General features: G+C 37.7%; 1 long non-coding RNA gene across 1 annotated transcript; it reads right to left on the bottom strand.

The window, feature by feature from the left end:
* Positions 1 to 4,325: 4,325 nt before the first annotated feature.
* Positions 4,326 to 4,807, bottom strand: LOC143537370 (uncharacterized). Its single transcript, XR_013136046.1, has 3 exons — positions 4,617 to 4,807; positions 4,485 to 4,535; positions 4,326 to 4,411 (listed from the first exon to the last, which is right to left on the bottom strand). It is a non-coding gene; the product is annotated as an uncharacterized LOC143537370 (long non-coding RNA).
* Positions 4,808 to 14,695: the final 9,888 nt, after the last annotated feature.

Here is a 14,695-nt window from a genome sequence, read left to right as displayed (position 1 = left end):
TAAACGTTTAATGCAATATCGTGTTTTGTGTTCTTGATTCACTTGTCTAAGGTTTCACTTGCCATTACCACTACCAAACAAATTATTTGTTTTGGTGTTGTTTTGACTTTTCCGTACGTCAAGTCGTCAACCAAGGTTCGAACCAAAGGCATCTTTGTTGGCTGTTATATAATTTATCGAAACAAGCTCAGGTGTTACGTGGGACTTGAGCAGTAAAGGTCTGATCGTAGCATAAAAGTTATCTCAAATCCGAAATAATGGCGGAACTCCAAGTTGTAGGAGGAATCAAAAAGTTGAACCAGAGTAACTACAAACAATGGTCAACGTGCATTAAATCGTATCTTCAAGGTCAAGATCTTTGGCATGTAACGAACGGTACTGAGACAAGACAACCTGCGAACGATATTAACGGTAGTATCGGAAAGTGATAGGTGAAAGCGGGCCGAGCGATGTTTATCATCAAGACAACGGTGGATTCACTTGCCATTACCACTACCAAACAAATTATTTGTTTTGGTGTTGTTTTGACTTTTCCGTACGTCAAGTCGTCAACCAAGGTTCGAACCAAAGGCATCTTTGTTGGCTGTTATATAATTTATCGAAACAAGCTCAGGTGTTACGTGGGACTTGAGCAGTAAAGGTCTGATCGTAGCATAAAAGTTATCTCAAATCCGAAATAATGGCAGAACTCCAAGTTGTAGGAGGAATCAAAAAGTTGAACCAGAGTAACTACAAACAATGGTCAACGTGCATTAAATCGTATCTTCAAGGTCAAGATCTTTGGCATGTAACGAACGGTACCGAGACAAGACAACCTGCGAATGATATTAACGGTAGTATCGGAAAGTGATAGGTGAAAGCGGGCCGAGCGATGTTTATCATCAAGACAACGGTGGATGATGATGTTCTTGATCCTATTCAAGATCTCGAATACCCAAAGCAAGCGTGGGATACGATGGAGACCTTATTCACGAAGAAGAACGATGCTGGATTGCAACTAGTCGAAGGTGAGTTGATGACGGTTTCCCAAGAAGATCTTCCGATCGCACAATATTTTCGCAAGGTCAAGAATTTGTGTCGCGAGATTGGAGAACTCGATCCACAATCTCGTGTTAGCGATGCTCGTATGAAGCGGATACTCATCCACGGTTTAAGGCCGGAGTATCGTAGTTTTGTTACCGCTATTCAAGGGTGGGCGGCCCAACCGAGTATAACCGAGTTCGAGAATATTCTTGCCGGACAAGAAGCCTTAGCAAAGAAGTTAGCCGATGTGTCAATTAAAACTGAGAGTAAAGCCTTGTATGTCGGAAGGAAGGAGAAGCATCGGTTCAACAAAAATAAGAACCGTTATGGCGAGAAAGGCAAGAGTAAGTAAGTACCAGGAGAACGAGAAACTTGAACGACCGAAGAACAAAGAATGGAACCGAAAGAGAAGAGATGACAACTCTGAAGAAGATTCATCGGACGAAGAGAACCGAGACAAGGAATCAAGGTACCAATCAAAACAGTTTCCTTTTAGGTGTCATAACTGCGGACAAAAAGGGCATATGGCAAAATACTGTCGAGAACCTAAGGAGGAAGGTTATGCAACTGTTGTTAAAGAAGAAGAACCGTGGGATGTGGAGGCTAATATGGCCGAGGTTCAAGGAAAATACAGTTGATACCGAATTCAAACCGAACCTGGTAGATGAATGGTTTGAAGAAGGCTTCTGTTGGTGGACAAGTCAAGAAGTAGTGCCAAAGTCGAATCAATTGAAGGTAACCTTGGAATCATCTATTTTTATTTTGAATCTAGATGATGAGGAAACTGTGGTTAAAGAAGAAAGTACGGTTGATCAAGAAGTAACCGTGATAGTAGCCGAACAAGACGAGAAAGAAATCGTGTTGAATGAAGTGCACGAGGAGGTAGTCACGTCTCATGTTACGGGTGGTCATGGTGGAATAAAAAACGTTAAAAATCAACAAACCAACAAAATTGATGTTGGAGTTTGCATGATGTTCATGCAAAGTTCGGGTGATCTGAACGAACACTCGAATGAACAACCGAATGAAGGAGTTAAGTTCGAGAGGGAGCATGCATCTAGCGAGGATGAAAGAATTGCTTTGAGTACCATGATAGTTGGTCATGAAGTTAAGAAAGCAAAAGTTGTTCCGATCTGAAACCGGGTGATGCAGTTCTAAATAGTGGTAATCTCGAAACTAGCTTATTTATAAACCAGAAAAAGAAACCTAAACCTGATTGTGTGAAAGATCTTGGAGGTGAGAGTGTTACAAGGTGTGAAAGATCTTGGAGGAACAATGGAAGTTAGCATTGAGAGGGAGTGTAAAACTTGGTGCAATACCAACTTGAAGGACCCGAATGATTAATACGAAAAGTATAAGGGTGGTACGGAAGATCTCAAGGGGCGGTTTGGTGGAGATCCAAAGTTCAGGGACCAAGTTGAATAACTTGGTGTCATAGTTATATTTTATTTATTAATAAATAAATTAGAAGTCGAGTATGATTAGGTTTCCTAGTTTGAGTAGGATTAGAATTGTGGGTGCTATATAAACCCATCATTAGTTTTCTTTTGTAGGTAGTAGAGAAAAGTAGAGAGAGTAGAAAGTAGTTTGCTCGTTTTTCTTATTAATAAAAAGAGTCGCATAAACGTTTTATGCAATATCGTGTTTGGTGTTCTTGATTCACTTGTCTAAGGTTTAACAGTAATTACATTCTAAGTTCTTTAAGCAATAATGCACTTACCCGGCAAATGATCCATGTATTCGGTGAGATCCTAAAAGACATCTTTTGGAGGAGGGTCTTGAGTTATAAGGTTTCAACACTAGTCTTTAGCAGTTTAATATTTTAGTTCATAATAATCAGATTCAAATGTAACTTCCTTTTATTTCTTAAATGTTCAGCATTGGATTTGATCAATATTCAAGTTGCTTTTGGAACTGAGCTTGACAGCATGTTTTATACATCAGTAACTATCATTCTCACATTTCCACATTAGAAAGAGTTACTTCAATCATAAAATGCTTATTGCATTGGAACCAATTATCAAAAAACATAATTGAATTTTTACTTCATAAAGTCAAATCATTTGCTGCTGAGTTTTCATGCACAGTCCATAAGAAACATAATTCAAAACCGGGATACTAATACATAATAATTACGCATTTGTTTCATGCCAACTGAAAATAAATAAAGAAAACAATTCAACGCATTCATTATTCCAAAGTAGCCTCACATTGGTCATGGAGATAGCAATGGTAGCACACGCAGTTGAATTGTTGAACATCTGAAACATTTAACCATATCCTCGATACAAAGAAGCAGATCCCGCTCAGTATGAAATAATATCCAATCTTCGTCTTCATCAAGGTATGTGAGCCTAAAAGTCCCGACACTCAACCTCAACTTCATACTGATTTCTTTCTTAAGAGTTGCAAAGGTAGTTTGCGAAACAGGGATACAGAAATTGAGCATACCATATCCATAGTCTGCTTCTATCGCCAAGGTCGGGGTACATTCCAGTAGGCTGCCCGTCTCCTCTTCATATGTGTTAATTAGAATAATGGATGAATCATTTGCCTTGCTCCTCTTTGATATTGGGGGGTACGCGGATTCGGGGCCTTTAACACAATATCAAAAAAGGAAATCTCTTAAAACGATACAAATATGAAAGTGTAGACTGTAGTAAAAGAAACATCTGGTATTGAAGTTTTAAAAACAAACTGTGATTGTAAAATAAAAGATTATACTACTACCGTGAAGGTTTTTTGCAGCTTCTGCCAGCATAGGCGATGTTCTTTTTCTAAAAACCAGCTTAACCGGATAATAATCCCAAGTTTGAACTAATCTACTGGTCTCACTAATAAAATTAAGAGTCAATTTGTCACATAGTTCTACACCGGAAGCAAACTTGAATCTTGGCAAACACTCTTTTAAAGTTAAGAGTATGCCCGCCACAGAGTCAAGATACTTTAAACCATCGTATGTGTCTATGGTTTGGGACCATATGAATTCAAGTGCATAATCAAAATCACCGGTGTCCTTACTCCTCAAGCATATTGCAAGTGCCCTACTTTTAGGCAAAAAAGTAGCATTCCAACCGATTAGCGTCTCAGGGTAAAGGTGACTAGCACAGCGTGATCTATGATCTTGAAGTGTCGCAAGAGCAAGATCTGAGGGAATTGCATCAAACAATGTTTGATGACTTGCGTATCCATGGTTCGTTACATCAAAAATACAACCGGTCAATTTGAGCGTATGCTGTGTATTATTTTCCAGACAAGATGAAAATGGCAGGCGTCTTGTATCTGGACAAGCAATCCACGCATTAGCTAGAGCTACGTTACGTGATCGACAAACGACATTTAGTGCGTTGTTGATCTCGTCCTTGGCATGTTGGATGCCGTTTATATTCTGTTTTAATTAAAAGCAAACATTCATGAAATTTCTTACAAAGAATGGAAAAGCAGATTTATTTACCTTGTACCTTGTAGGGTGTACGGTCTTTTTGTACAGGGAACACATACAGACCAGCTTTCTGCAAAGACAATAATAATAAGTAGCAATGAGCTAAAACACATATACAAAAAATTGTTTAAAAGGACATGATATATAATACCTTTAGGTTATTAATCACATCTACAAGAGAGTCAGCAAAATTAGTATTGGCGGTGAACTCCAGAACACCGACAAACTTGCTTGCGAAAAAAAAGGAAGCAAAATAGAACGGTTGAGTGCAGCATCAACCTCGGAAGGAATCCAATGCAGATGATCCACACGTGGCATAGGAATCATGATTATAGTGGTGGGTACTCCACTGTAAAAGAATTGATATCAGATGAAATATTATTTCTATATCTTTTGTTATGTTAACAGAAGAGAATTACATCAACATATATAGGCTAACAATAACAATCTATACAAGGAGAATGCATAAACAAGGCAAGCATAAATCAAGGGATATTTTGGTTAAAAGAATCCCATAATATAAGGCAATGAGTTAAGGCAAAATCATTGGCTTCTTTATTTCCCCTCAAGTTGGAGTGTGAAGGTTACAAACACCCAACTTGTCGAGTAGAGTTTGTAACTGTTTTGTAAGGCCCCATTACCGGTACCTCACATTTGGGCGTTGGATTTACTCATCAATATAGTTCTAATCATCAGAGTTAATAAAAACGTACGCGGAATATAAAAACATTCATAAAACATTTCATTAATCCCTAACTTGTCTGAAAATAAACATCTTGTCTTTCAAAATATCATAATATGAAACATAACGTCTCGAGTCTTCCGATGTCAGCCTCTTATTCAATGCCACGTGTTCCCCTCAAGCGAGCTATCTCATCATACTCATCTGCGTGCATACTAAAAGTCAGCTACGCTGAGTGAGTTCTAGTTGATCACATTACATACATTACATACATACTTACATACTTTCATTCATACTTCCATACTTCATTCATAGTATATATATATATACTTACCTTCATACTTTATTCAAATTTCTACTTTATATTATTCTATTCTGCCTCGAATATTATTAGGGTCCGGTCTCTTTTTCTGCCTTGGATATTATTAGGGTCCAGTCCCTTTTCTGCCTCGAGATTATTAAAGGGCTCGGTCCCTTTTCTGCCTTGGATATTATTAGGGTCCAGTCCCTTTTCTGCCTCGAGATTATTAAAGGGCTCGGTCCCTTTTCTGCCTTGGATATTATTAGGGTCCAGTCCCTTTTCTACCTTTCTATCTCTTACATTCATTCATAACATACATACCTATCATTCATACATTATACATAGCATTCATATTCATAATTATAACTTGATAGTACGTGCAATATCCGAAGATCGTTCACGTACCGACAAGCAATCATTCATACATTATACATAGCATTCATACTCATAACTATAGCTTGACAGTACGTGCAATATCCGAAAATCGTTCACGTGCCGACAAGCAATCATTCATACTGTTCACATATATCACATAGGGCATACACTTATCACTTAGGATAACTGTATTAACAAATCACATCGAGTATGCACACAGCCCCGAAAACATAACAAGGAATGGGGCTAGAAACTCACCTGGATCCTGTTCCTTTCTCCGTTAATCGTTAATCCTTTCTTTAGTTGAGCTCTGCTAACTGTTTATAGATCACACGTGTTAAAATTCGTCCTATATGATCTTAGCCAAAATAGCTAAGTCTAGTGTAATCTAATGGTTCGTATAGATTGCATTTACTTAGATTTTATTTTAGATCTTAAGGTAATAGGTTTTCCATTATTTGAATATTCTTTTCTCTCTTTCTTTTCTTTATTGAGTTCTCGTCCTTCCTCGTACACCGTCAGGTGTGTTTACAATCATATATGTGTATGTGTATGTATTCGACACACGGGTTACCCTATGCACGTGGATTTCCATGTATAACCTTATGTAAGCGGTTATGTCTTTACAAGTATATGCACTCGAGTTCAACTCTCTAACTTGATTAACTGTGTTAACCGGGGTTAACTAGGTTATGTTGGTTCATTATATTTATTGGGCTTAATCTTTGGTTTATTAACATATGGGCCAGACCCAAAAACAGGTTTCAAGCTGTTATGGGCCCAGAGCTCACAACTGGGCCGAGTGAGCCAACCCGAACTCCTTTAACCCTCTGGTCTTCGTATTCCTCCTTCAATTCTTTGTTTTTCACGCAGCCGTCCAAGGAAACGAGTTTAAAGAAATCGATCATGAAGGAGGGTCCTAACTGTGATCGATTTGGTGAAATGGAATGTGGGTATTGTAATCGAGCTCATATGGGTTTCGATTACAATGTATTCGAGTTGATTGGGGTTAATGGAATCGATTTGTTCAATCGTAATCGACGCCGATTTGTATGCGACATCTGTATTGTAAACGAATCATGGTGTAATCGAGTCTATTGTGTTCGAGTTCCGTGTAATCGATTTTTCAGGTTTGTGTGTCCAATTGTAATCGAATTTCGGACTCAGTTGTATGCGAGTACGTATTGTAATCGGGTTAGGCGAGGCTCAATTGTAATCGAGTCTAGTAGATCTACTCGAGTCATTTGTATGAGATTGTCGCTGTATGCGAGTTCAATTGTAATCGGTGTTCGGATTGTATGCGAGTGTCCATATGCTAAGTATTGTAATCGACTTTCTGATTGTATGCGAATATGTATGGTGCAAAATTGACTAAGTATAGGTATGTACAATTGTATTCGAGTCTGGTGTTTGCAATCGGTTTGTATGTATGCGATGGTGGTTGTGAGTTTATCTCACCCACTGGTCGTCCATTTTTGTTATTATTATTATTATCATCATCATCATTTAGCATATATAACTTTAACTCGACGCCATCTTACCCCCTTAAACGCCCTTGTGGCCATTTCCGGGTAAGACTTGACTCGGGAAATCATAAAGTTTGGACCTTTAAACCTTAAACGTTTAAAACTAGATCTAGGGTTTCTTTTAAACGAGTCGTTTCCATTTTGAGTTCGTTAAGTTCCATTTTATCATCAAGTTTCCAACTTTATCTTTCAAGTTTCAAAGTTAAACGTTAACGAAAACGTAATCTTTAAGGATCAAGAACATACCTTTTCGTGTTCGTTTGTTGTCGCTTGGCTTGGTTATGATCTTAAATCTTGGATCTAACTTGTATATAGAAGATCTAGTAATAGTTAGCTTGATTTGGCCTCGGATCTCTTTCTTTCTCTCTTGGCCGTTTATGTATAATAAGGAAGGTGTGTGTGTTTGGAGTGTGTGTAGAGATTATGGAAAGGATGGAATGAGAGTTAGGGTTTTGGAATAGTTTAAGGGAGTATTTATACCCCTTTAAGCCCATGGACTCTAACCACATTCCCCTTTTAACTCACCTTAATTAATCTAAGTCCATGATCCTTTCTTTATTTAATATTAATTAATTATTAACGCGAGATCGCTAAACGTAACTTTCTTTACTTAATATTAAAATATTTATTTAACACACGACAACTTAACGAAATCTTTAATTAATATTATATTTTAACATTATAATATTTGGGATGTTACAAGTCTTCCCTCCTTAAACAGGTTTCGTCTCCGAAACTTAACTATTACTTAAACAGATTAGGGTAGAACTTGCGCATCTCATCCTCAGCTTCCCAAGTAGCATCTGAACCTTTACGATGCTTCCATATCACTTTCACCAAGGGTATAACTTTGCGACGAAGTTGCTTCTCCTTGCGATCAACAATCTCTATCGGTTGCTCAATGTAATTCAACTGTTCATCAACCTCAATGTCCATCAATGGCACGTGAGACGTGTCATCAGCTAGACACTTCCTCAGATGGGAAACATGGAAGGTTGAATGAATTCCCTCTAACTCATCGGGTAAGTCTACCTATTAACCCGCGGTATTGACTGGCGTCCACATATTCCCCTTCATCTCTTTTTCCAAGCTTCAAGTTTTGTTCCATCGGGAATGCACTAGGACGGCAACCAAGCATTCCACTATCTTCGAGAATGTCGAGGGTATATTTCCTTTGACTAAGGACCAAACCGTCTTGAGTTCTTGTAACTTCAATGCCCAAGAAGTATTTGAGTGGTCCAAGGTCCTTGATGCTAAAACGCTTGTTTAAGAAGATCTTTGTTTCTTTGATTTTTGTGACGTCATTCCCGACCACAATCACATCATCCACATATATAAGAGCAGCAATGAATGTCTCTTTTGTGTTAAAAATGAATAACGAGTGGTCCGCCTTGCATTGCCTAAAACCCATTTCAAGCAATGCTGAAGTAAACTTTTGATACCAGTTTCTTGACGCTTGTTTTAGACCATATAATGATTTTCTCAGTCGGCAAACTTTCTTTTCTTTTCCTTTATCAAAACCTTGAGGAACTTTCATATAGACTTCCTCGTTCAAATCTCCATGTAGGAAAGCGTTATTCACGTCTAGTTGGTGTATTACCCAGTTTCTTTTAACCGCAACGGCTAGTAGAGTACGAACAGTCACCAACTTGGCGACAGGGGCAAAAGTGTCATGAAAGTCGATACCTTCCATTTGCGTGAAACCTTTTGCCACCAATCTCGCTTTATATCTTTCAATGTCCCCATTCGGTTTGTACTTCACCTTGTAAACCCATTTGGAGTCTATGGCTCGCTTCCCTAGTGGTAAATCTTCTAGGGTCCAAGTTTCATTTGACTCAAGTGCTTCAATTTCTTTTTTCATTGCGTCTCTCCAATTTTTATCCTGCACAGCTTGATGAAAAGTTTTGGGCTCATCGTTGGCACTAATGGCCGTTAGAAAAGCTTTGTGATTATTGGAGAATTTATTATAAGAAATATAGTTAGATATGTGGTGTACCGTTGAGGAGTCTTGAGTGGAGTTGGGTAGTGCATGATCGATGGATGGTGGGAGTTTTACTTCATAACCATCGAGTCGTTTAGACCGGACTCGTTCCCTTCTTTCTCTAGTGGGCCCTTCGTTCTCAATATGAGCAGGAAGTTCAGTTTGGATCATGACTTCTTCTAGGCCAGAATTCTCAGTTTGGGACGTGACATTTTCAAGGCTAATATTTTTAGTTTGGCCAGTGCCATCACTGTCTTGACTTTCAATACCCTCATGAGCTTGCATGGGACCATTATTGGCATGCAAATCATTTTCTTCATGCAAGTCAACAGTTTCTTCATGTTCTTTTAAATTTGTTTCCTTGTCATAATACCAAGGTGGAAACATGAAGATTTCTTTTCCATCATAAGTTTCAGTGGCATTGCTTGATTTGTAAGGAAAGACAGTTTCAAAGAATTTTACATCTCTTAGATGATTATTTTATTTTTGTGGGTGTCAAAAATCTTGAAACCTTTCGTTCCCGACGGATATCCCAAAAAAATTCCCGGCTTCCCCCTCTCTTCGAACTTGTCACCACCCGTTTCGGTGTTTCGGTAGTAAGCAAGGCAACCGAATACCTTCATGTGGTCGAAGTCAGGTTTTTGATTAAACACCAATTCAAAAGGAGTTTTATTGTCAATTGCCTTTGAGGGTAATCTATTAATTGTGTACGCAGCGGTCAAAATACACTCACCCCAGAATCTCGATGGCAGTTTTGCTTCGAACCTTAGGGCCCTAGCAGTTTCAAGTAAATGCCGATGTTTGCGTTCCACCACACCGTTTTGTTGCGGTGTGTGTGGACATGTTGTTTCAAGAAAAATGCCTTGTTCGGTATAAAAATTAATCATACGGTTGGAGGTAAACTCACCACCGTTATCACACCGAAAACGTCTCACGGTCTTATTGAATTGGGTTTTCACAAAATTATGAAAAGCAATTAAGCAATCGCTTGCTTCATATTTGTGTTTTAAGAGAAATACCCAAATCGATCTACTATAATCATCAACTATCGTCAAAAAATAATGTGCCCGGGTGAGAGACGGGGTTCGGTACTTTCCCCATATATCACAATGCAAGAGTTCAAAACAATCTTTAGTACTAATAGAACTAATGAGAAAAGGTGACCTGGTGTGTTTTGCCTTAGCACAAGAATCACAAACAACAGTTGTTGTCTTTAAAGATAAATTTCTAACAAAATCAAAACGAGAGAGCTTGTCAAATGAAGCATGTCCCAACCGTTTATGCCACACGTCCAAAGTTATTGCCACAGCCCTTCTTTTATTCCCCACCATCTCTACCTCATAGAGTCCTTGTTTGCACTTACCCACTCCAATCAATCTCCTCGAGTTCAAGGCCTGCATGATACAAAAAGTAGGAAAAAAAGTCACGGTACATTGCAAGTCTTCTGATATGCGGCTAACAGATAAAAGGTTACATGTAAATTTTGGGACATGTAACACGTTTTTAATTTTAATCCCATTCGGCAGAGTACATGTTCCCCTCCCTTCAACTGGTATTGACTCGCCGTTTGGTATCATTACTGGTAACTCATTTGAGGTTACTACCTGATTATCAAACCAATCTGTTCGATGTGTTATATGGATGGTGGCGCCCGAGTCCACTACCCATTTATTATTTGATTCGAATGTACCTGCCAAGTTTGCTGTTTGTTGCACTTCTTCCTTGCCGAGTGCGTTCTTTTCCGTAAACATGTTCAAGAATTGTTGATATTGTTCGTTGTTTAAGCCCCGAATTGGACTTTCTTCACTCTCAACGAGCGCTGCCTTGGCCTTGGGTGTCTCACTCTTTCCCTTTCCCAGCCACCATTCCGGATAACCAACTAGTTTGAAACACCCTTTACAATTATGTCCGTCTTTGTTACAAAAATCGCAGTGTTCAACACGACAACACGATCATTTGTAACACGTTTTCCAGCCTTTGCTGTCATTTTGTTTTGTGAGTTCGTATTGCCTGCTCGCCTCATCTGAGTCTGAAAGGCAGCAGATTCCACGGTTGTTCGCTTTTCGGTAGAGATCATTCTTTGTTGCTCGTCTTGAGACACAAGTTGGAAAGCCGCTGTCAACGTGGGACTCGGATTAGCGCCAAGATCTGGGTTTTTATCACAGAGAATTCTCCATCTAGTCCCATGAGAAATTCATACAATCTCTCTTTATTTCTGAGGTCTTCAAGTTGTTTTCCAAGATTGCAGGAGCAACCATTACAGGTGCAGTGTGGGGAGGGAATTATTGTTTGAATCTCTTCCCATATCACATGTAATTTGGTAAAATAAGCACACACCGACGCTCCGTCTTGCCTCGTGTTTGTGAGTGCCTGCTTCAATTCGTATGCACGAGGTGCAGTTTGTTTCCCAAACATCTCCTTGAGGTCCGCCCATATTTCCGATGCAGTAGTAGCGTATTTAACGCTTCCACGAATATCTTTCTCCATAGCGGTGGTTAGCCACCCCTTTAACATTGCATCACATCTCCTCCACGCCATATAGTCGGATGATCCGCTTTCTGGTTTCTTAATTGTGCCATCTACAAACCCAATCTTGTTTTTGGCAAAAAGAAAATTCTCCATCTCTTGTGCCCAATCAACGTAGTTGTTGTCGGACAACAGATCGTTAACATGCATCTGCCTGGTATAGTCAGATGGGTGGAGATAGAATGGCGAGCTGACATCAATGGCAGCCCCATCAGTTTTGTTGTTCTGTGTTTTATCTCCCATCTCGGCTGCGATAAGGGGTTTTAGGGTTTTGAATTTTTTGAGCGGCTCGTTGCCTGCTCTGATACCATAAAAGAATTGATATCAGACATAATATTATTTCTATATCTTTTGTTATGTTAACAGAAGAGAATTACATCAACATATATAGGCTAACAATCTATACAAGGAAAATGCATAAACAAGGCAAGCATAAATCAAGGGATATTTTAGTTAAAAGAATCCCATAATATAAGGCAATGAGTTAAGGCAAAATCATTGGCTTCTTTAGCTCATGGTTTCCATATTATATTTTAGTTTCTGAGAAAACTGCCTGTACATTGCAAGCTGGTTGGTAAGATAACCGACGACAAATGGATGACCAGAAGTTGAGAGTAGCTGCCTGCCGTCGTCTAATGTTACAGGTGCCCAGAACTGACAAATGTAACCACCACCACCACCACTGGCCACCGTTTGTTTGGTTGTGGAAAAAGAAGATACCAACTTCTCGTGAACTACTGCTGCTTCTATTGTTATATGTATATGGCATAAGTACTAAGAAGAATGAAAACATAATAATAATAATAATAATAATAATAATAATAATAATAATAATAATAATAATAATAATAATAATAATAATAATATAATAAAGAGAACAAACAAACAAACCATCACCAACTAACTAACTAACTAACTCACCTGAAGAGGAAGATGAATTATTATTATTATTATTATTATTATTATTATTATTATTACAATGAGATTCTGTCCAAAAAACCCATGGTGTAGAATCAGGTTGAGGCTCCTTGTGATGAAGAGGAGGAGTGTGGGTTGGAAAGAGTTGAAGGAATTCGGAGATAGTTATTCCGGTGGCGGGTGTGATGGTGGTGTTGGAGCCGGGAATGGCCATAGGAATCTGGCACCGTGTTGGTGCCATGACGGTGACGGTGGTGGTGTCTGCAGGCTTAGAAGTTAAAACATAACAGGATTCGGTTAGGCTTTAATTTTGGGTGTATATATATGGCCTCTTCATTTTACTAAACTTACCCCTGCTTCAACTTTTATATTTATATAATTGAGATCTTTTTACTTTTTTCAAACTTAACCTCTCCCTCAACTTTCATATTTATACGGATTCAGACCTTTTTATTTATTTTTTTTCTTTTCCATTGTGTTACCTTTTATAATCATTATTATTATGTTTTCTTTCCTAATTTTATTTAAAAAAAATGCTATGTATCTTTTTATAACTATTAAAAAATGTTTTATTTTCTTAAATACCAAATACGTGTTTTTTCTTATTAAATAAATATATTTTTTATTTTTAATTTTTTTTATAAATATTTTAATTTAATTGGAGAGTGTTTTTAAAGATAATTTTTAGAGAAAGTTAGGTCAACATTATGTGGAGTATCGTACTATCCTAAAGTATCGTCTGGTGATTTCTCTATTCTTGGTTGATGAAATATGTCATGTTTGTCGCAAGGCGTGTTTGGACTCGTATGGGGAGCATGCGGTACATTGAGAGTTCCCGGGTTTAAGTACCGACACGATATGGTTAGTGATGTGTTATCTGACATATTTCAAGGGTGTTGGTATCTCTGTTAAGAAAGAAGCACCTGGGAATTTCTTGACTGACCAGCTAGATGGATGTTTAACTCTTCGCCCGACTAACATTTCGGTTTATAGATGGAGTGGAGGGAAACATGCGTGTGTGGATCTAACATGGTTTTCCCTTTGGTGGGCCTATGGCATAGTGATTTCACGTCCGGACAGGCTGCTCTAAACACTGCTTCATACAAGGTGACTAAATATGAGAAAACTTGTTTTGACAAGCCAACATATCGTCCGCATTCGACGATTTTGGTTTCTTCGCACCTGAAGCCGTGGGGCTACTTAGCCGAGTCCAACGGGTCATGCATAGTAATTTATGACTCCAAGATATATCGACGTATGTTTAAAAGATTTTGTATTTATATTAAAAAAGGCTTGTGGTACAACTTGTTGCCCATTTGCTCTCTATCTTGATGTAAACGCTTCATATTTAGAAGAATTTAGTATATTTTTTTTGCCAATATGGTATAATGTATTGAGATTATCTGAGATATAATTAAAAAAATCATATTATTTTTAATAAATAGAAAAGATTAAATAACATAAGACATGATAAAAAAGTTTAGGTTTTTCTCGGGTGACATTATTCTTATGCACCCGAATTTAACAAAACGCAATATCATTATTCTTTATATACCTTTTATAAAAACTAAGAATACTACCTAGAAAAATGTTATAAAAATGATTTTTTAGATTTTAATAGTAAATATTTTAAATTCTTTAAAAGCTAGATAAAATATTTTTTATTTAGATTAATATAACATTTTCATTTTATTTTTTTAAAATAAAGTATTTTTGAAACCTTTTATATAAGAAAACCGATTAAAAAGTTTTAAATGCTAGAATATGTCAACTTTTGATTTGATTTTAGCCTGACCCCTATATATTTAACTTTACTATTAAAGCAATAGGCTTTATGTCAAAATCCCCTCTTTCTATTGGTTGATTCTCATACTTTCCATGTATATCAAGGCATTCTCTAATTTTCATCTTAATAAAATAA

The sequence above is a fragment of the Bidens hawaiensis genome, unplaced genomic scaffold (genome assembly GCF_021521415.1).
Source record: "Bidens hawaiensis isolate Kalapana, Puna unplaced genomic scaffold, B.hawaiensis_p1.1 tig00011186_1, whole genome shotgun sequence".
Classification (NCBI taxonomy): Eukaryota; Viridiplantae; Streptophyta; class Magnoliopsida; order Asterales; family Asteraceae; genus Bidens; species Bidens hawaiensis.
The sequence above is the reverse complement of the archived record's forward strand: the minus strand, read 5'-3'. Positions and strand labels throughout refer to the sequence as shown.